General features: G+C 45.3%; 1 protein-coding gene across 2 annotated transcripts in view; it reads left to right on the top strand.

Moving 5' to 3' along the window:
• LYST (lysosomal trafficking regulator) overlaps window positions 1-24,114 on the top strand; it is an 864,675-nt gene that overhangs the window by 825,301 nt on the left and 15,260 nt on the right. The gene's annotated exons all lie outside the window — the stretch shown is intronic.

Here is a 24,114-nt window from a genome sequence, read left to right as displayed (position 1 = left end):
TCCGTCCCCCAACAGGCGATTCTTCCTCCCGCACGCCGCCCGCCACAACCGCCAGCGGTGCTCACACAGGGAGACCCGCCGCACAGAGCTTCGATCCGTCAGCGGTGTTTTCAGTAAGATCGGAGTCTCGGACAAAAAGACCCGCGCAGCTTGCCTAGCGACGCCGCGCTCCGGCCAGCCGATCACTGCTGCTCTGGGTCCTTCGCCTCCCTGCAATAAGCTTCCCGGCTCCCCGCTGAGACACAGCGCTACAGGGAGTACAGGGAAGGGGGAGGGAGTGGGGGATCTGGCAGATTACTGCGTGGCTGCAGCTGCCAAATGCTACAAGTGTAATAGGCTGTTGAGTCTATATATATATATATCTATATTATCTATAGAATTTATTAATAATAACAGATTATCTATAGAAGATATTAATACATAATAACTGCAGGCAGAGCTTATATTAAATATGACCTGCCTGTGATTGTATTGTAACCTGCATGTGAGTGTATACTAGACTGTTTTTATCAGTGTATACTAGACTGTGATTCTCAGTGGCAGCAGGTATTGTAACTTCTCATATGAGTTTCAATGTAAGCATGGCATGGGGGCCATTTTTAAACATGTTTCCTGTTTCTTCCAGTGGTAATTCCAGAACATTCCTACACTACATCTCTACGCCACCGGAGGCGCAGGGGTGTTAGTGGGAAATTTGGTTCAGGTTTCACATAGGCCCATGTAAACTGTATTTAGCCATAGCTATATATATATATATATATATATATATATATAATATATATAAAACGCACCTTAAGTAAACATTTTACTAATTAGTGCAAGTGTCTGTTACTTTGGCTATTGTGGTGTCTGTCTGTAGGGTAAGCCTCCAACACAGACTACATATAAGGTTTACTACAATGGCTGTACATAAATCTACCACACATTCTGTTGGTTCGTACGTTTCCACTCCGGAAGCCGTGTCAGTCCTAGATCCTATGTTAAGCATAACTCCGCTCGACAGGAGCGGTAAGATCGGAGTCTCGGAAGTCACTCCGCCAGTTCTAACAAAGGAGTCTCAGTGTTTCCAAAGGTCCAATTTCCCTTTGGGTACCAAGGTGTTAATTTAACTGGTCTTATAATTTAATCTGACAATTATATGTCAATTCTCACAACGATACCTACTAGTGAGAAGGCTACATTAGACCAGCAGTCAGATAGTGCGGGGTTTTGACAACCATACATTGCTAATAACCAGTAAGTCAGTGTCTCAATTGTTACAGAGACTAAGTAGACTTTAACATCTAATCTGTCGATTTTCATAAACAACAGATCTTCAATGAGTTATTATTTAGAATATCTGACTAACATTTAACCCTATTTACCCGTTTCCACATCTAAATGGGACAATCCGTCATTGGTGAATTCGTCTGTGACAAGGATACATTTGGGTTACTACACGCTCTATGTATGGAAACAATGACTATCACTGTTAATAAAAAGCTGCAGAGTATCTCTGTAAAGCTTCTGCTGACACCTGTTACCTCGATTCTCGCTTTTCATCGTCGCTAGTTTCACCAAAACAAGGCCAGAAGTTGTTTGGTCCTAAATTTGATATTCAGGCCTCCGGTATCAAAACGAAAATACTTTGGCCGACATTTAATCCCTTTAGACTTCAGTCTTTTCAAGGCTGTGGTACAAAAACAGTCACGACTGGTAACGCCAGGGTGCTAAAGTCAACAAGCCAGTGGCTTAACGGCCTCTCAGGCCATCTAGAATTTCCAATTGTGGAAGCGCGCCTTTACACGTTACATTTGCCGGGTTTCCAAACATCCACTCATGGATGTATCCGCTATTTACAGTTTAACATACTGCCTCTGTCGGACGAAGCTAGGCGTTTTGCCAGGTGGCCATTCAGTCTCTGCTGGTTTCAGCTGTTTTTATTTCCAGACCTGGTACACCAACAGAGTCAGGGCTATTTATTCCCCTCTGTTTGGGGTAACGAAGCCGGAGGGCTCCGTCGCAGTCTCAATCAGCAAGTCACTTACTACAGTTGCAAATGGTTTTACGGCAGTTAGTACTTGCATATTTGGAGCCACAAGATTGCATGATTGCGCTTGATCTTCACAATGTGTATTTACCCATTCACGTTTGGTCACCGCATCACAGGTTCTTGCGTGTTGCAATACACCACAACCATTAACCATTTTTAGGTTCTACCGTTTGGCCTCTTATCAACGCCTCGTGTATTCACCAAAGTGATGTTGGTGATGATAGCTCATCTCAGAGCCCTGGCGGTGACAATCGTTCCATACCTACACGATCTGATCATAAGAACTCTGTCTCAACAGAGGTTCCTCTTACTTGCGCTACTAACGTACACCACGGTGGCAGGTCAAGTTCAAAAACAATCGCATCTAATTCCGTCTGAACGACTTCAATTCCTAGGTATGATTATAAATACGGTAAATCAAAGAAATTTACCTACTACACCAGGAAGAACAAATATACCATCTAGTACAATTAGTGCAAAAGCCACGCACACTAGCGGTATATTGGTGTATTCGCCTATTAGGAACAATGATGTGTTTTCAAAGCGCTTTAGTTCCCCGGGTTTCACTCGCGTTTCCCACAGGGGGCCGAGGGTGTATATACTCTGGACGAGAGTCTCAGAGGTTGAGGAGTTGTAGTTAAAAAGGTCAGCGACAGGGGTTCTAAAACGGATCACGACAGATTGCTGTCTATAAATGTCCTGGAACTCCGTGCAATTTACAATGCACTACATGCTTCGCTTTCAGTCTGTCCAAGTGCAGTCAGACAACGCAACGGGAGTTGCATACACAACAACCAGGGAGGACCGAGAAGCCGCATGGCAATGCGGAAGGTAGCTCGAATCCTCAATTGCCCAGAACACCATTAGGTGATGTTGTCGACGGTGTTCATTCCGGGAGTGGACATCTGTTACACAGATGATTTCACCCGTCGGGATTTTCATCCAGGAAACTGGGCATTAAATCCAAAGGTGTTTCACATGTGGATCCACAGGGGGGGTTACCCTCAGGTGTACATGATGGCATCTCGCCACAATTACAAACGCTCAGTATGTGTACAGAACGACAGATCACAAGGGCAGTGGCGGGGGAGGCTCTCACATTCGTGTGGTCATACAGCCTCGTGTATCTGGCTCCACCGTTTTCCGCTGCTCTCTCCGTTGCTAAAACGGATCATAAGACAGTTACGTCACAGTCATACTAGTGATATCTCATGGGGTTCGGAGAGCTTGCTTCTCGAATCTCCAAGGAATACTCGCACACGATCTTTGCCCGCTCATAATACGTCCAACCTGTTACAACAGGGACCGTTCTTTTACCCCTATTTACCTATGTACCGCGGCTGCGGTTGACGGGGTGGTGGTTCAGACGCCCTCTTAAGGAAAGATATAGGGCATTACAATATTGGTTACACCAACCATGTTACGAGGGCATTACAGTATTGGTTATACCAACCATGTTACGAACTAGGAAGCCGCTTACGGCAGCTCATTATTGCAAAATTTGGTGTGCCTATATAGGTGGGTGTGAAGCTCGGAAGTTTCCGACATCATCTTTCAAGTTACCCGTATTCTGTTATGTTACAGACGGGGTGGGATGGAGAACTGCGTTTATCTGCACTAAGGGTGCAGGTATCTGTGTAGTCAATTTATTTTCAAAGACTTTTGACTCTATTGCGTCGGTACACACCTTTCTACAAGGTGTCATCAAAGTGCAGCCTCCATTTATCCCACCTACAGCGCCATGCGACTTGAAGCTGGGTTCAGAGTTCTTACAGTTTTCATATTTTGAACCCTTACAACAAATGGGGATAAAGTTTCTCACTTGGAAAACGTTTTTCTTCTAGCCTTAGCTTCGGCAAGGGTTTTATTTTCACATTTGGGTGCCTTGTATTCCAAGCCACCGTATTTGGGTTTTCTCATAACAAAGCAGAACTTCGGACGAATTCCGATTTCTTATTTTTCACATCAATAAACCAATAGTGGTTCCTGTGTTAACAGCACATTCTAGAATTCTGAATGTGGTACACGCATTACGCGTCTACATGTCCCGAACGTCTACAGTTCGTAATACGGATACGTTGTTTGTTCTCTATGATGCTGCCAACTGGGGTTAGCCAGTTTCTCAGCAGACATTATCCAGTTGGATAAAAATTACTACAAGTCAGGCTTACTTTAAGGCTAGGTTACAGTCGCCTACGTCAGTAATAGCTCATTCCACAGGTTCTGTGGGAATGTCATGACCAGTTGGTCGTAGAGCATCTACAACGCGGCTACATAGTCTTCAGTGCACACGTTTGTGCGCGTTTGCACGTTATGAAACGGTTGCGGCATCAGCATCTAGCTTTGGCCGCCTACTGTTACAGGTGTCAAACAGCTCTCCCGCCCACGAGGGAAGCTTTGGTACGTCCCAAGAGTACTCCAGTGACCCCTAGTGGATGAAAAAGAAAATAGGATTTTGGTACTTACCAGGTAAATCCTTTTCTTTGAATCCATAGGGGGCACTGGACGCCCACCCAGAGCAGTTTTACCTGGGTTGTATTAAGCTCAGAGGAGCTTATGGTAACACATTTTCACCGATTGGTTCAAATTATAAGGGTCTATCGGTTATGGTGTCAACTGTTTAGTTGACCGTAACGTTATGGGTCAACTTTGTTGTTGTCCGTTATGTGATAGGAATTCTCCATTGTCAACCTCTCTATAGTTCTTGTTCGCTCAGTAAAAAACACTGAGGTCGTACACTGAGGTACTCTGGGATATGGAGGGGTGGAGAGTTCTAAATTTAAATATTCAGTGCCTTTGTTTCTGCTAAGCCGTCCATATCCCAAGAGTACTCCAGTGCCCCCTATGGATTCAAAGAAAAGGATTTACCTGGTAAGTACCAAAATCCTATTTTTGCTTATCACAAATTTTCCAGTGGAATGAGAGTAAATTGTGGCTGGCCACTGGGAACAATATACTTGTACAGAGGAGTAACGGTACTCTTACAAGGGGACACAACTTCTATCCATTATAACACTAAACAGTGCAGCCATGGCCAAAAGCTTTGAGAATTACACAAATATTAATTTCACAAAGTCTGATGCCTCAGTTTTTATGATGGCAATTTGCACATAATCCAGGATTTCATGAAGAGTGATCAGATGAATTGCAATTAATTGCAAATTCTCTCTTTGCCATGACAATGAACTTAATCCCAAAATCAACATTTCTACTGCATTTCAGCCCTGCCACAAAAGGCCCAGCTAACATCATGTCCGTGATTCACTCATTAACATAGGTGAGAGTGTTGTTTTGGACAAGGCTGGAAATCATTCTGTCATACTGATTGAGTTAGAATAACAGAACAGACTAGAAGCTTTAAAAGGAGGTTGGTGCTTGAAATCACTGATCTTCCTCTGTTAACCATAGTTACCTGCAAGGATATTTGCAGTCATCATTGCTTTACACAAAAGACAAGGATATTGCTGCTAGTAAGAGTGCACCTGAATTTGCCGGGTCATCAAGAACTTCAAGGAGAGAGGTTCAATAGTTGTGATGAAGGCTTCAGGGTGCCTACGAACGTCCAGCAAGTGCCAGGACCATCTCCTAAAGTTGATTCAGCTGCGGGATCGGGGCACCACTAGTGCAGAGCTTGTTCAGCAATGACAGCAGGCAGGTGTGAGTGCATCTGCACGCACAGTAAGGCAAAGACTTTTGAAGGATGGCCTGGTGTCAAGAAGTGTAGCAAAGAAGCCACTTCTCTCCAGAAAAAACATTAGGGACAGATCAACATTCTACAAAAGGTACAGGGATTGGACTGCTGATGATTGGGGTAAAGTTCTTTTCTCTGATGAATCCCCTTTCAGATTATTTGGGGCATCTGAAAAAACGCTTTCATGTGTCGGGTTGTTTCTCAGCCAAGGGAGTGGGCTCACTCACTACACAGTAGAAAAATCTTTAAAATGGCCGCTATAGAGCTGGATATAATAATAATAATAATAATAATAATAATATTACTTATTTATTATTTATTTATACACAATACACATGACATTTACTGTTGCAACGTACTCTAAAACAACACAGCCATGAATAAAGAATAGTAACAAAACATCCGCCAAGAGCAACTTCTCACAACCATACAAGAATAGATTGGTGACGAACAATGCCTTTTCCAGTATAATGGGGCACCTTGCCATAAGGCAAAACTGATAACTGAGTGGCTTGGGGAACAAAACTTCAAAATGTTGGGTCCATGGCCAGGAAACGCCCCAGATTTTAAGCCCATTGAGAATTTGTGGTCAATCCTCAAGAGGCGAGTGGACAGACAAAAATCCACAAATTGTGACAAACTCCAAGCATTGATTAGGCAAGAATGGACGGATATCAGTCAGTATGTGGCTCAGAAGTTAATTGACGGCATTCCAGGGCAAACTGCAGAGGTCTTGAAAAAGAAGGGTCAACACTGCATATATTGACTCTTTGCATATACTAAATGTAGTAGTCAATAAAAGCCTTTGACACTTACATTGTGAAATGCTTGTTATTTTACTTCAGTATACCATAGTAACATCTGACAAAAAGCTTGAAAAACACTAAAACAGCAAACTTTGTGATAACCAATATTTGTTTTTACACCCTATAATCTGGAAATGTTTCTGAGTAATTTTAGTTAGCTAGAAAACGAATATAAATATATAAATTCAATAGGTACTGTACAGCAAAGTTGCTTGGATTACTGTGGCAAAATTGGTACTGCCTTTACCTCTTAACCCCCATACGCACTAGGCGAGATCTTTCACAATCTCGTCCAGTGTGTACACTAAATGTCGTTAACGATGCGCACTCCCGCGCATCGTTAACGACCCCCTCCCTCATCTTAACATGTACAATACCGGCGTCAGCGGGGATCAGGTACTGTGTATGGGGCTTTACATGTTACTTGCCCAGTGTATTACTAACCACGAAGAAATTACAATAATGTATACATACATGTGTACACAGGGAGCGCTAAATATTCATAATTATCTAATTTATTTAGACAATAAAAAATAGAATGACAATGCACAGTTTAATAATAAAAAGATATATCAATTAAAAGCCATATGGACTGCTACAGTACATCTTTTTACAGTTAAAAGCTACTTGCTGGTGACATTAATGATACACTAGGATTCTGGACTTGCTCAGCAATTATTGGCTAAATAGCCTAATCTGGACCCTTTAACACCAGCAACTGAGTTGTTTATTTCCACGAGAGATGTCCATTTGATATGGCTTTTAATTTTTTAATTGATATATCTTATTATTATTAAACTGTGCATTGTCATTCTATTTTTTATTGTCTAAATAAATTAGATAATTATGAATATTTAGCGCTCCCTGTGTACACATGTATGTATACATTATTGTAATTTCTTGTTTGGTTTGAATAATTGCAGATTATTCATTGGGAGCAGCATTGTAGATCTTCCTTATCCAGGTTATTTAAAGTTGGTAATAAGTGCGCCTGATTGCCTCTTTCTAAGTAAAATTAGTGTGAGTTTTATAATCTATATTACTAACCACATTGGAATATACAGTAGGGCGATCATGCTTCCTATACACATCAAGCCTGAAGATGAATTTACAGTTATAATTTGTGCAGTACAATGCCAGTACAGGTTGAATCTCCCATGTCAAAAATAGTGTCTAGAATATTTTGAAATACGGAATTTTTTGAGCATGACTGGGATAGGGAAACCTTTGTTTTCTGATTTTTCAGTGTACACAAACTTTGTGTAATGCACAGATATTTAAAAAATATTGTATAAAATTACCCTTCGGCTGTGTGAATAAAGTGAATATAAAACCTAAATTATTTTTTTTGCATGTACACAAACTTTGTTTCATTCACAAAATTATTAAATGCATTGCATAAAATTACCTTCAGGCTATGTGTATAAAGGGTATGCGTTTAACGTACTGCCCGTTGGGATCCCGGCAGTTGCAATACCGACGCCGGAATCCTGATGGGTACAATGCCGCCACCGTAATACCGGTGAGGCAGGTGATTCTCCCTCTGTGGGTGTCCTCGATGCACTCACCCCGCTAGCGCCATAGGTCCTAGTTGTATTTTGTTGTGAATAAGATGCATTTTCATCAAAAAAAGATGCCAGACGTTAGAAGAGTCTCACGCAACCTGGCGTGACAAGAGGGGCTGTTTGGTGTGACTGTAGCAAAGATGTATGAGGACATATCTACCCTTCAATTCCTAAATGCTAAAATTTTCAGTTTTTTTCAGTTTTCTGTCAACGAAAACTAGCCGTGGTTCTGGAAGTCCAAACATTTTTGCATTGTGTACTGTACTACTTTTGTGCCTTCTAGTGCTATATGGGATCTTAATCTGATATTGTATGCATCCACCTTTTGAATGCTTAGATCAGCTGAGTTAAAATATCTTACATGGAAATCTGTTTAGGTGATTTAATCAGCTAGGAAAGTTTCAGAGCTGGGAACTCTGTCTTGTTGTTCTTTTCTTTTCTTTTTTTTGTTTGTTTTCTCCTAACTACAGATGTGTCCCCTTGTATCTTTGCCAGCAGCGTGAAAAATGTGCGCGCTTCACAGCATGCGACCCTGTACGTCACACTGCGACACCTTTCACACCATGCAATCCTGTGGGATTATAGGTGTGAACACAGCGCGCTAGTGGGCACTTTTTCATGGCATGCATGCGTGGTGTGCCGCAGAACCGGCAAAGGACACATTTTCTCATTTTTCATCAGGACTGGGCTGTTGTTTGGAACAAACCCTCTTGTTTACACTTCAGGATATTGTGATCCCAGCTTTGGAAAATGTTAGGTCCACAGAAGAAGAAGGATCTCTTTGAATGTTGTCAGTAGGGAAGCCAGTCCTGTTTAATTTTTTTTAATTCGAGGATTTGGGATTTAAAAAAAAATCTCAATACCAGGATTCGCGGGATTGAGTTCATCAATGAAAATATTATTATTCTGTCCCCCAACCCCCCACAGGAATAAAATAGCTTACATGTACCGGCCTGCCCCCTTCCCCCCAGCCAACCCAGCTCCAAGATCAAGCAGGCTGTGAATGTCAGGATTCAATGTGGTAAACACCAGTCCGCTGGACACAAGTGCTAGTCTCTGGGTTCCAGCGGTATGTGGTTAACATACCGGCGCACGGGTTCCCGGCGATCACAATGCACACACCAGCACACAGGCTTTTCTCCTTTTATGGGTGTCCACGACACCCATAGAGGGAGAATATAACCTGTGGCGAGCGCTGCGAGCCACCGTGCACATAGCGTGGCGAGCGCATTGAGCCTACAAGGGCCTTACTAGTGCTCGCCACTCTGCCAGCATCCTGGAGGCCGAGATGCTGGCGTTGATATAATGATGGCCAGCATTCCTGCCATCAATAACTCATACCGATCCCATTCCAGCACCATGTTCTTCAGTAACCTTTGGAGATGCCTGTGATGTCTCTCCCAAGCTCTCCTGCCTGTCTTCCACTCTGGCATCCACACATGGAGATTCCGCTGGCTCCAGTCTCTGGATGCCGCCATTATGGTCCTGGTCAGTTTGACCGCAGATGACGCTACTGGACCAGCTGACCACGTCCACCAATGAGCGAGGAGTAAGGGGGATACAAGGCTCCTTCTGAAACCCATAAAGGGACAGAGCAACGTTTGTCAGCAGCTATCTTGTGGCTCCAGTTACCAGATTTATCTGTGTATCAGCCTTGCTGTTTACTTGGCATATTATCTTTGCACCAAGCTATTTTGGTTCCAGCCCAGATTCCTGTGCTAAGCCATTCTGGTTCCAGCCCGGATTCATGTTCTAAGCTATTCCGGCTCCAGCCAGGATTCATGTACCAAGCCTTTAAGGATACAGCCTGGATTCCTGTGCTAAGTTATTCCGGTTACAACCTGGATTTATATACCAAGCCTTTCCAGTTCCAACCTGGATTCATGTACCAAGCCATCCTGGTTTCAGGCCGGATTCATGTTCTAAGCTATTCCGGTTCCAGCCCGGAGTCATGTACCAAGCCATTCTGCTTCCGGACCGGATTCATGTACTAAGCTATTACGGCTGCAGCCCAGATTCCTGTGCTAAGCTATTCAAGTTCCAGTCTGGATTTATATACCAAATCTTTCTGCTTTCAGTTTTTATTGCTGTTACAGAAGATCCTGTCCATTCCTCCCAAGTGTCCAGTATCATGATTTTATATCTTAGTTACCCCTCATTGCCACTGATATTCTATGAGGAGTAATTATTTATGTCCACCTAGTTAAACAATCATCCTCAGCTGACTCAAGATCTCTCCAAACCAAAGTCTTGAAAACCTGACAGTGAGTCTCTGACAGACAGTGTGTATGACACTGTCGGACATTTCCGACTTACATTTTACAGGCAAGGGGAGGATCCCTGGGTGAATTGGAGCCAGTGGTTCTAGGTTTGATTTCTTTTTCTTTCTTTTTTTTTTGAAAAATCTTTTTTATTGATTTTTATAAGTATAAAGACAAAAATACAATAAGAAACATCAGGAAGTATACAAAATACACATAAGAAGGGATGTCAAGCAAATATATCAGCATCAAGATACAGGAATTTTTAAGACTTCCCCAGTAAAGAAATCTTAGCAATAATCAGAAACTTCCCAGGTTTAGAAATAGATGAAAGTGAAGAAGGTGGAGAAAGGAGTAGGGTGAGGGAGAACGAAAAGAAAAAGGGTGGGGGGAAGCGTTGGTTGGTCTAGGTTGCTCGTGATAATAAATTAGAGTATAGACAATTAAAGAATCAAAAGGTCGTCAATGGTGGCTCTGCGTTAAAATGTGAAGTCCATGGCGTCCACGTCTTGACAAAAGAATTTGGCGAGTCATGTAATGTAGCTGTAATGTGTTCAAGTTTATACGTAAACCAGATAGCATTAACAGTGGCGGGCAAATTGGGAGGAGTTGTGGATTTCCAGTGTGCCGCTATTTGGCATTTTGCTGTGTTCAAAATATGCTTAATCAATCTAAGTTGGTGGCGAGTAGTGCCAGGGATAGGGCGGGAAAGCAATGAATAGAGGGGGGAACTAGGGATAGTTATGTCCATGACATCCAAGATTAACTTATGAATTTGTTGCCAGAAGTGGTGAATCAGTGAACAGGACCACCAAACATGCAGCAAGGTTCCCCTGTGTCCACACTGTCTCCAACATCTATCAGAACATGTAGGATAGATGGTGTGTAGTCTAGAAGGCACCAGGTACCAACGATAGTACAGTTTATAGGAGTTTTCGGCAATACGGACCGATATAGAGCTCTTGGTGATTTCCTGTCTAATGTCAGCCCACTCTTCAATGGTTAAAGTTTCCCCAACATCTCTCTCCCAAGCCAGTTCATGATTTTCTTTAGGGGGGACATTGTGTGCGATCAGTGCCCGATAAATGCTTGATAACAACCCTTTCGTTGTATAAGGCCCACGACACCAGGATTCAAGGGGAGTTGCTACGGTGGGGCGAGTGGTTTTAGGGATGGAGGAATAAAAATGTTGTATTTGCAGGTACTGGTAGAAAACTGAGCGTGGGAGCGAGAAGCGGGATTGCAGGTCTGCAAAAGAGGGGAATGATGAGAGAGGAGCTAGATCATGTAAAAAGAGAATATTGTGTATGGTCCAGTGTTTGAATGCCAGATGATTAGTACCCGGGGGGAAATCTAAATTATTCCATAAAGGGGTTAGGTAAGGTGTTTGAGAACGGAGCCGGTAAAAACGGGTGCAGTAATCCCAGATCGATAACGAAAAGCGTATCGTAGGTAATAGTGAGGTAGAAGCTGGGCGGGAGCGTGGCGGGCACCACAGAAGGGTAGAAGGTGAGTACACATCCAGTATGTGGGCTTCAAGGGAGGTCCATATTCTCTGTGTGGGGGGCGAATGCCAGAGAACACAGGTAGCTAAGTGTGTGGCCCGATAATACCGCACAAGATCTGGTACACCTAGACCGCCCGCGGTACGATGTTGCTGGAGTAGTCGCATCTTAACTCTAGGCTTTTTCCCAGACCAAATAAAATTAGATAAGTCACATTGAAGATTTTTCAGTATTTTAATGAGGATATGGATCGGGATGGTTTGCCATAAATACAGTAGCCGTGGAAGTAGATTCATCTTGACTGCAGCAATGCGACCAAACCAAGAGATAAACAGTTTATTCCAAGTGGTCAGATCAGATTTAAGGGATGAAATAAGTCTCAGAAAATTAGCTGCATATAATGTTGAGTAAGATTTAGTTAAATATATCCCTAAGTATTTGAGCTTAGTGCTTTGCCATTTGAATGGGTAAGAAGAATGTAATAAGCGCAGATCGCGTGGAGGTATATGTAAGTCAAGAATCTCTGTTTTGTCAGTGTTGAGTTTATAATTAGATAGGCTACCATAGGTCTGAACCTCCTCAAATAAGTGGTGTAGAGAGGTGTGCGGGTCGGTTAGAGTTAAAATAACATCATCCGCATATAGGGCTATTTTGTACTCATGAGTGCCTATTACAATGCCAGAGATGTTGGGGTTTAATCTAATTTTTGCCGCTAACGGTTCCATCACCAGGGCAAATAGTAGGGGGGAAAGTGGACAGCCCTGACGGGTGCCATTTTTAATAGGCAGGGGTGATGAAGACAGGCGTTGACCAAAATAGAAGCAGAGGGGTTGCGGTATAGCGAGGTAATGGCATTATAGAATGCGCCACGTAATCCAATGTTTTGTAGGGTTTGTTGTATAAAAGGCCAGGCTACCCTGTCAAAGGCTTTCTCCGCATCGAGGGCCACCACCAGGGTCGGGAGGGAATCCTCATGGGTGAAGTGAATAAGATTAATAAGTCGTCATGTGTTGTCTGCAGCTTGTCTATTAGGGATAAAACCAGCTTGATCCGGATGGATCAGTGTCGGAAGATAGGGGGCAAGTCTATTTGCGAGAATTTTGGTGAATAATTTCAGATCTGTATTCAAAAGTGAGATAGGCCTGTAATTTTTCATTTCTAAGTGATCACGGTCGGGTTTGGGGATGACTATAATATTGGCCCTGGTGGTGGCCTCGTCAAGAGAGCCCTCCGCCATTAGTGAATTAAAGAGAGAATGTAGCATAGGGAGGAGGGACTGGGCAAACTTCTTGTAATAGATAGCAGTATAACCATCTGTGCCCGGGGCGGAAGAACGGTGCAGCATCTTAATTGTAGCAAGAATCTCTTCTTGTGTGATAGGAGCGTTGAGGGATTCAATGTCTGGAGCAGAAAGTTTCGGCAGGTGACGAGGATAAATATTGTTGAATAGCAGAGACATGGTGTGGGGCAGTAGAGGCATCGGAAGAGAGATTATAAAGGGAGCTATAGTAGTCGTGAAAGTGTGAGGCCATCAGTTTAGGGTCACAAGTCGTGGAACCATCAGAGCCCTTCAGGGCTAGTATGCGGTTGATGGTACGTTTAGCGCGCAATCGACGGGCCAGTAGAGTATCTGCTTTATCAGATCTCTCATAAAATTTCTGACGGATCCACAAAAGTGACTTGATCGTTTTCTTGGTGAGGATTTGTGATAGTTGCCCTTTTAGTGAGAGAATTTTCAGGTATAGTCGTTTTTTGGGAAAGTGTTGGTGACGTAGAGTTAGAGAAGCTAGTTCAGCTTCCAGGTCGGCAATACGCTTAGCTTCAGTCTTTCTCTGGGCAGAGGATAGACTAATGAGAAGGCCTCGTATAGTGGCTTTATGAGCTTCCCACAAGATAGCAGGAGATATATCAGGTGAAGCGTTACCAGTAAAATAATTGAGGATCGCGTCATTAATTTGAGAAATATTGGAGGGTTTAAGAAGGAGCGATTCATTAAGACGCCATGATCGCGTGGATGGGGATTTGTGAGGGGTGGCCAGATCTACAGTAATCGCATAGTGATCAGACCAAGTGGTCGGGATTATCTGAGCTCCCAAAAGGGTTTGTGTGGAGTCTTGATCCACAAAGACATAGTCGATTCGAGTGTATAAATCATGTTGTGGGGAATAATGTGTATAACCTCTAGACAATGGGTATAGTGTTCTCCAGCTATCATAAAAAATCATGAGAGGTGATACATGACTGCAAGAGTCTCGACAGTTTTGCGTGGGGGGAAGGCCACGAGCTTTGGTGGGATCTATCGAGAGAGGGGACCAGCGTAGCGTTAAAATCACCAGCCACAATGACCCAGGAGTTCGAGAATTTGGAGAGATGATCCGAGAATGCCCTAAAAAAGGACCCCTGCTGCATGTTTGGGGCATATATGGATGCCAAGGTGATAGGGGTTTGATTGAGGGTACCGGAGAGTATCACAAATCTGCCATTATCATCAAGAACTGTATCCTGTATAACTAGGGGGAGATCGTGGTGGATTAAGATAGCTGTACCCCTATGTTTAGTTGACATTGAAGAATAAAAGGCCTGTGGGTATTGCTTACAATTCAGGGATGGATGGGAGGCCTCGAAGTGGGTTTCCTGTAAGAAAATGATGTCAGGTTTATGTCGGTTAAAAAAGTGAAGTGCCATGGAGCGTTTAGTCGGGGAGTTAAGGCCATTGACATTAATAGATAATAGTTTCAAAGTCATGGGGGATAATAAACGTAAGAACATAGTATGAGGAGCAACCATAGACTAAATCGGCCAAAAAAGGTACAGGGAAAATCAAAAAAATAAAGGTAGTAATGGTAATGGGGTAACAAAAAATTGAGAATAAACTCGAGAATTAGACCCTTTCCTACGAGCGGGTTGGGTCTAAGAGGGAAAGGGTGGGTGCCTACCAGGCAGACCCTTCGGTGTGGGGGGTAGCGCCAGTAGTAATACACAGCAAAAAAGAGGAGGAGCATAGGAGAAAAGAAAAAATACACTCTGCGAGCCAGTGCAAGGGGTAAAGAGCGGATAGGTCAACAACCAAACAAAACAACGTTATAAACTGATAAAATAGCTATGACACAATAATCATCAAAATAACAAAATAGTAACGAGGTATGGTACTAACAGTAAGACATTAAAAACAAAAAACATGTAGATGAATAATGAAAGGTCCAACAAGGGTAATCCGAGAAGACTGGACATATGTAACAGCACAAATGTCAGTATGGCCCACAGCTGTCCGTCAGAGGTAGCCAGCAGATCAGCCTTACCAATTCAAGGCACGATAACCATTGGATGAACGGGACCTGCAGGGGCCAGTGAGCACAAGTCTCTCATAAAGGGCAGTCCAGAAAGGAATAAAAGTTAACTACGCTGGAAAGCGTCTCAGAACCAGGTTGGAAATAGTAAACATAAGCAAATAAAACTACGTGTCTGTAATGGACATCTCGGTATCTCATTTAGTCGACCATTCAGGAGTTGGTGTCTTAGGTCTCCCAGGTGAGGTAGTGGCGAACTGATTCCGGATCTCATCAGGGAGGGAGTCACTAATGCCAAGGGACTTGAGGAGGTCATAGCCTTGGGTGGGGGTCTTGATGGAATGGTGAGAACCATCTTTAGAGACGTGAAGGTGGAATGGGAACCCCCATTTATATTTTATGGAGTGATCTCGGAGGACCCTGGTGATTGCAGCAAGGTCCCGCCGTTTTCTGAGTGTGGAGGGAGCCAAGTCCTGATAAACCTGGAGTTGAGTTCCAGAATAATCGATGGAGTGGCGTTCTCGGGCCGCTGACATGAATTTTTCTTTTGTCTTGTAGTAATGGAATGCAAGATAACATCCCGAGGGGGTTGAGTAGGGGGCGGTCGTGGGCGTAACGCTCTATGTGCCCTATCCAGAAGAAAAAGTTCTTTAGGAACCTCAGGTATCAAAGCTAGAAGTAGGCCCTCTAGAAAACTCGGGAGACCCTCCATAGTAACACTCTCCGGAATGTTACGGATTTGGATATTATTTATGCGGTTCCAGTTATCCAGGTCCTCTAGGTGATCTCCATGTTGGTCAATATCCATACGGCATTCAGCTAGTTCTTGTTCAACTACAGCTTGGTACTGGCAAACTTCGTCAAGTTTGCATTCCAGAGTGTCAGTACGAGTGCCCAGATCAGCGAGCTCAGTTCTGAATTCATCAAGGGCCAATCTCATTTCCGTTTGGATAGTTTTAGTGACAATTGGCTACAATATCTTGGGTGGTGAGGCTAGCTTTCGGAGACGGGACGTCGTCGACATCAGATAGAGGATCCACTGTGGGGGAGGTGCGTGGAGTGACTCCCGCCTTCTCCCATGCTCGGAGAATACTAGGTTTAGCAGGAGCAGGTGTTTTACGATTTCTCTGCAACATATTAAAATGGGAGAGGGAGGGAGGCGGACAGTGGCAAAAGTGATTGCCCAGTGGGTTGTATAACGTAGATTTGATAAACCACAGAAAGGGCTAGATATTTCGTGCCCCTAGGAGATCCCAAGATTAGAGAGAGGGATTAAACCCTATACACTACATGGCTGCAGGGTGATTTAGCATAGAAAAAACATTACGGTCGTTGCACTAAGCCCAGAGTGAGAGGGGTAGTAACAGAACGACCACAGAGCTCCAAGGTGTGGGGTGAAAAGCTGAATGTAGGTGCGGCTAGTGGAGCAGCGATAGCCGATATGTGGATACAGGTGTGGTAGTCAAGTCACGGTCCAGCCAGTGACTGTTACCAGTATACTTGACAGGGGGAGGACCCTCCACCAGCCTTTCAGCACCTGTCCCGCCTGCAGTATTCTCCGTAGGGCAGTGCGGCAGTTCTCAGAGTATAGGGCTCCAGTGAGAGGGGAGGGAGAGGGCGTGCTGTAATATCCACCCAAAACCCCGTTGGGAGCCAAGAGATTGACAGGGGGTGAACAAGGGGAAGGCCAGCGGAATCAGGTAGCCCCTATACAGCAATAAGGTGTTGGGATGCTGTCAGCAGGAGGGGGACCCAGCCGGGGAGGGGGGGGGGGGGGGACGGGAGGTGGTGAGGATACCTGTGCTCCTGCAGTGAGCAGGTCTGAAGCAATGGCCGCCGGAGGTAGGAGCCTAGGAGCCGATGGATCAGCGCTGAGACATCCAGGGAGGGCTGGTGTGGGCACCAGTGAGGCAGCAGCAGAGGACACGGCCAGTGATGTGTAGCGACGCCGATCCTCCTGTAGCGCCCCGGGGGGATCCACAAACGGCGTCACTGAAGAGTCTCGATCGCCATGGGGGAGAGGCAGCAGCCGCAAAGTGCAGGGTGGCAGGATACACAGCGGGATCCCGGAGGACGGAAGGTGGAGGTAAGATGGCCACCGCCAATGGCCGGGTCCAGTCAGGCCGTGTAATCGCTGTCCTCCTCCAGTTACCCGGCACCCACGGTGACAGGAGAGCAGAGGAGCAGGTTAGGGGGAGGGCAGGAAAGTCTCAGGGGTCAGCGGGATGCAGTGGGGGACCACCGGAGACAGTGTTGGTGAAACATCTCTAATACGGACACCCAAACAAGGAAGTTCTTTTAAGATTATGTCCTAATGCCTGACAGGGTACTGCACTTCCTAACCTCACCATGTCAGGCCAGGTATCATAGCACACACATTTATACTTACTATATGTGGAGGAGATGTCTGGCCTTATGATGTGAGATTTTTGTATTATACAGAGAAGAGATATTGGGTAACTTATCTGCATTTCAGATTTAAATGTTGTGTATGTGTAATTTCAAAATATTTCAAGTGATGTGTATTACATAAATGGCCCAGGTAACTGAGAGATGGAGATATACTTTCACAATAGGTTCTGAATAATGGAAAATTGTTCTACTAAAATGTAATGTGATCTGCTGCAACCACCATATAGTCCTGTGCCAGTGCTTTATATCTCAGCTGTAATGATCAGTTTAAGAGATGAAGGCTTACTTAGCTGTTTAATTGCAAGAAAAATTGTTACACTAGAAAATGTCTGTCATGATCCTGAATTTCTAAGATTCTGTGTCTTACATCAGCATATCCTGTAACCTGCCTCTGTTTCATCTCAGCATGAAGACTGCAAATCTGTGTTGCTTTCTTGATTAAGCCACCTGAGTAAGAATTCCTTTGAGTAATCAGTAAACAGCTGTAAGCAGCATTTAATTATTCACTGTGTTAAGCAATCTGGAGTTTAGGCCTAAAAGTCATCATCCTCTGTGCATTTGTAGAAGTTCAGGCTTCAGTGTTTTTTTGGCCTGCTAGGCCTCACTCCACATCAGAGCCTGACCTGGAGTACTGACGTGACAGGATCTGATTACCTGACCATGAGCTATCCAATTCTGTGCCAGCCAGAGACTCTCTGAATCACTTGACTCCAATCACCAAGGACCAAGAAGTATAAGTAGAGAGACCTGTGTTACAGATGCTGCCAGTTCCTTGAGTCACACAGCTCAGTGTGAGCTTATTGAGCTCCCTAAGAGGTAACCTTAATTTCTCTAACGTCCTAGTGGATGCTGGGGACTCCGTAAGGACCATGGGGAATAGACGGGCTCCGCAGGAGACTGGGCACTCTAAAGAAAGATTTAGTACTATCTGGTGTGCACTGGCTCCTCCCTCTATGCCCCTCCTCCAGACCTCAGTTAGAATCTGTGCCCGGCCAGAGCTGGGTGCTCCTAGTGGGCTCTCCTGAGCTTGCTAGAAAAGAAAGTATTTTGTCAGGTTTTTTATTTTCAGAGAGCTTCTGCTGGCAACAGACTCTCTGCTACGTGGGACTGAGGGGAGAGAGGCAAACCTACTCACTGCAGCTAAGTTGCGCTTCTTAGGCTACTGGACACCATTAGCTCCAGAGGGATCGAACACAGGTACCTAACCTTGATCGTCCGTTCCCGGAGCCGCGCCGCCGTCCCCCTCGCAGAGCCAGAAGTACAGAAGCAGCAGAAGCAAGAAGACATCGAAATCGGCGGCAGAAGACTCCTGTCTTCACTTTAGGTAGCGCACAGCACTGCAGCTGTGCGCCATTGCTCCCACAGCACACCCACACACTCCAGTCACTGTAGGGTGCAGGGCGCAGGGGGGGGCGCCCTGGGCAGCAATTAAGATACCTTTTGGCAAAATTATACATATATACAGTCATGCACTGTATATATGTACGAGCCCCCGCCATTATTTTTACACAGAAACGGGACAGAAGCCCGCCGCTGAGGGGACGGGGCCTTCTTCCTCAGCACTCACCAGCGCCATTTTCTCACCACAGATCCGCTGAGAGAAGCTCCCCAGGCTCTCCCCTGCAATAGAAGAGGGTAAAATGAGAGGGGGGGCATATAAATATGGTGCAAAAACAATATATACAGCAGCTACTGGGTTAACACTAAGTTACTGTGTGATTCCTGGGTCATATAGCGCTGGGGGGTGTGCTGGCATACTCTCTCTCTGTCTCTCCAAAGGGCCTTGTGGGGGAACTGTCTTCAAATAGAGCATCCCCTGTGTGTGTGGTGTGTTGGTACATGTGTGTCGACATGTCTGAGGTAAAAGGCTCCCCTAAGGAGGAGATAGGGCAAATATGTGTGTGAGAGGGTGTCTCCGTCGACAACGCCGACACCTGTTTGGATATGTGTAAGTGCTAAGGTGAATTTATTGCACAAAAGATTAGAGAACAGACAGGAAATCTACCCATGTCTGTCCCTATGTCACAGAGACCTTCAGAGTCTCACAATGCACACTATCCAAAATAATAAACACTGATATCGACACGGAGTTTGACTCCAGTGTCAACTACGATAATGCAAAGTTACAGCCAAAATGGCTGAAAGGTATTCAATATATGATTATTGTAATGAAAGATGATTTGCATATCACTGATGACTCATTTGTCCCTGACACAAAGGTACACATGTTAAGGGGAAGAAAGCTGAGGTAAATTTCCCTCCTCTCATGAGGAAAAAGAGCGTGAATCTCCGGACAAGAGACTGCAGCTTCCCACAAAAAAAATTCTCAGGCAGTATCCTTTCCCCACTAGGGCCAGGATGTGATGGGAATCTTCCCCTAGGGTGTCACGTTTGCACAGAAGGTAGCACTAGCTATTCTAAGGGATCCTGCAGATAGCGTGCACATTTTAGTACGCTACTCAGACCAGCGATTGTGTCGGCATGGGTTTATAGCGCGGTGGCAGCGTGGACAGGTACCTTATCAGCAGAGATTGAGACCCTAGTATGCATATAGATATATATATATATATATATATATGTATATATAGAGAGATATATATATATATATTGAAGATGCTGTCTTAAGAGCTAGGTATATATATATATATATATAAAACATGCCCAAAGAGACATGAGTATACTGGGTCCTAGAGTCAAAGCTATGTCGATTTCTGCTTGACGTGTCCTGTAGAATAAGCAATGGAACAGCTAGTTCCCAGGGAAGTCCTCCCCGAACTCTGCAAAAATCCACCGCATGTCGCTGGAGCTCCACAGGCGGAGCTAGGCCCAGTGGGGGCACGGTTTCGTAAGTTCAGCCACAAGTGGGTTCACTCCCTGTTAGATCCCTGGGCAGTAGATGTTGTGTCTCCGGGATACAAGCTGGATTTGGAGAAGATGCCTCCTCACTGACGGCCCTGCCGGCTTCCCCCTGCGAGAGGGTAACAGGGTTAACTGCAATTCACAAGTTGTATTTTCAACGGGTGGTGGTCAAGGTTCCCTTCCTTCGACAAGGAGGGGGTTATTATTCCACCAGGTTGTAGTCCCGAAACCGGAAGGTTCGGTCAGACCCATATTGAATTTAAAATCCCTGAACATATACCTGGAAAGGTTCAAGTGCAAGATGAAATCGCTAAGAGCGGTCATTGCAAGCCTAAAAAAGGGGGAGATTTTATGGTGTCTCGGGGCAAAAGGGATGCATACCTTCGTGTCCCCATTTATCCACCTAATCAGGCGTACCTCAGAATTGCGGTACAGAATTGTCATTACCAATTTCTGACGTGGCCGGTTGGTCTCTCCACGGCCCTGAGAGTTTTCACCAAAGTGATGGCGGAAATGATGGTGCTCCTGCGGAAGCAAGGTGTCACTATTATCACGTTCTTGGTCGATCTCCTCATAAGAGTGAGATTGAGAGAGCAGTTGCGGAACAGCGTATCACTTTCTCTGGAAGTGTAACGGCAACACGGCTGGATTCTATGTATTCCAGTGTCGCAGTTGGTTCCTACAGCTCATCTGACTCTTCTAGGCATGATCCTAGACACAGACCAGAAAAGGGGTTTATCTCCCGATAGAGAGTGCTCAGGAGCTTGTGACACTGGTCAGGAATCTATTGAAACCAAAACAGGTGTCAGTGCATCACTGCACTCGAGTCCTGGGAAGGATGGTGGCATCGTACGAGGCCATTCTCTTCGGCAGGTTCCATGAGAGGACCTTCCAATGGGACTTACGGGACAAGTGGTCCGGATCACATCTTCAGATGCATCGGTTAATCACCCTATCCCCCAGGGCCAGGGTGTCTCTCCTGTGGTGGCTGCAGAGTGCTCACCTTCTCGAAGGTCGCATTTTCGGCACTCAGGACTGGGTCCTGGTGACCACGGATGCAAGCCTCCGAGGGTGGGAGGCAGTCATACAAGGAAAACAATTTCCAAGGGCGAAGGTCAAGTCAGGAGACTTGCCTTCACATAAATATCCTGGAATTAAGGGCCATATGCATTGCCCTAAGTCAAGCGGAGACCCTGCTTCGCGACCAACCGGTTCTGATTCAGTCAGACGATATCACCGCAGTGGCTCATGTAAACCACCATGGCGGCACAAGGAGCAGGGTGGCGATGGTAGAAGCCACCAGAATTCTTCGCTGGGCGGAGAATCATGTAAGTGCACTGTCAGCAGTGTTCATTGCGGGAGTGGACAACTGGGAAGCAGACTTCCTCAGCAGGCACGACTTCCACCCGGGAGAGTGGGGACTTCATCAAGAAGTCTTCGCGCAGATTGTAGGTCGGTGGGAACTGCTACAGGTGGACATGATGGCATCCCGCCTCAACAAAAAGCTACAGAGGTATTGCGCCAGGTCAAGAGACCCTCAGGCGATAGCTGTAGACGCACTGGTGACACCGTGGATGTTCCAGTCGGTTTATGTGTTTCCTCTTCTTCCTTTCTTACCCAAGGTGCTGAGAATCGTAAGAAAAAGAGGAGTGAGAACAATACTCATTGTTCCGGATTGGCCAAGAAGGACTTGGTACCCGGATCTGCAAGAAATGCTCACAGAGGACCCATGGCCTCTGCCTCCCAGACAGGACCTGTTGCAACAAGGGCCCTGTCTGTTCCAAGACTTACCGTGGCTGCGTTTGACGGCATGGCGGTTGAACGCCGGATCCTAGCGGAAAAAGGCATTCCGGATTAAGTTATTCCTACGCTGATAAAGGCAAGGAAGGACGTGGCAGCAAAGCATTATCACCGTATATGGCGAAAATATGTTGCTTGGTGTGAGGCCAGGAAGGCCCCTACAGAGGAATTCCAGCTGGGTCGATTCCTGCACTTCCTACAGTCAGGAGTGGCTATGGGCCTAAAATTAGGGTCCATAAAGGTCCAGATTTCGGTCCTATCCATTTTCTTTCAAAAACAACTGGCTTCACTGCTGGAGGTTCAGACGGTTGTTAAGGGAGTGCTGCATATTCAGCCCCCTTTTGTGCCACCAGTGGCACCTTGGGATTTTAACGTGGTGTTGAGTTTCCTGTAATCCCACTGGTTTCAGCCAATTTAAAACCGTGGAGCTAAAGTATCTCACGTGGAAAGTGGTCATGCTGTTGGCCTTAGCTTCGGCTAAGCGTGTGTCAGAATTGGCGGCTTTGTCATGTAAAAGCACCTATCTGGTTTTCCATATGGACAGGGCAGAATTGCGGACTCGTCCGCAATTTCAGCAAAAGGTGGTGTCATCTTTTCATTTGAACCAACCTATTGTGGTGCCTGTGGCTACTCGTGACTTGGAGGATTCCAAGTTGCTTGACGTAGTCCGGGCTTTGAAGATTTATGTAACTAGAACGGCTGGAGTCAGGAAGACTGACTCGCTGTTTATCCTGTATGCATCCAACAAGCTGGGTGCTCCTGCTTCAAAGCAAACTATTGCTCGCTGGATCTGTAACACGATTCAGCAGGCTCATGCTGCGGCTGGGTTGCCGCATCCAAAATCAGTGAAAACCCATTCCACGAGGAAGGTGGGCTCTTTTTGGGTGGCTGCCCGAGGGGTCTCTGCATTACAGCTCTGCCGAGCTGCTACTTGGTCGGGTTCAAACACGTTTGCAAAATTCTACAAGTTTGATACCCTGACTGAGGAGGACCTTGTGTTTGCCCATTCGGTGCTGCAGAGTCATCCGCACTCTCCCGCCCGTTTGGAGGCTTTGGTATAATCCCCATGGTCCTTACGGAGTCCCCAGCATCCACTAGGACGTTAGAGAAAATAAGATTTTACTCACCGGTAAATCTATTTCTCGTAGTCCGTAGTGGATGCTGGGCGCCCGTCCCAAGTGCGGACTTCTTCTGCAATACTTGTATATAGTTATTGCTTAACTAAGGGTTATTTTATGGTTGCATCAGGTTTATCTGATGCTCTGTTGTTGTTCATACTGTTAACTGGGTAAGTTTATCACAAGTTATGCGGTGTGATTGGTGTGGCTGGTATGAGTCTTTCCCTGGATTCCAAAAATCCTTTCCTTGTAATGTCAGCTCTTCCGGGCACAGTTTCCTTAACTGAGGTCTGGAGGAGGGGCATAGAGGGAGGAGCCAGTGCACACCAGATAGTACTAAATCTTTCTTTAGAGTGCCCAGTCTCCTGCGGAGCCCGTCTATTCCCCATGGTCCTTACGGAGTCCCCAGCATCCACTACGGACTACGAGAAATAGATTTACCGGTGAGTAAAATCTTATTTACCTTAGTTCCTGTAAACCTCTGCTCTTTGCTACCCTCTCCGGATTGCAGTTGCGTTACCAGCTATATCCAGTACCCAGCCCGGATTACAGTCTCGTCTTAAAGACACAGCCACAGTATTCTTCAGTCTCCGTCTTATAGACACAGTATTCGTCAGTCGCGTCTTTAAGACGTATCCGCAGTATTCTTCAGTCGTCTTAAAGACACAGTTACAGTATTTTTCAGTTTTGTCATAAAGACACAGTCACCGTATTCTTCAGTCTCGTCATAAAGACATCCACAATTTTCAGTTCTTCTTCAGCCTGTCTTAAAGTCATA

Source organism: Pseudophryne corroboree, chromosome 4 (assembly GCF_028390025.1).
Source record: "Pseudophryne corroboree isolate aPseCor3 chromosome 4, aPseCor3.hap2, whole genome shotgun sequence".
Lineage (NCBI taxonomy): Eukaryota > Metazoa > Chordata > Amphibia > Anura > Myobatrachidae > Pseudophryne > Pseudophryne corroboree.
This window is presented reverse-complemented; position numbering and strand designations above follow the sequence as displayed.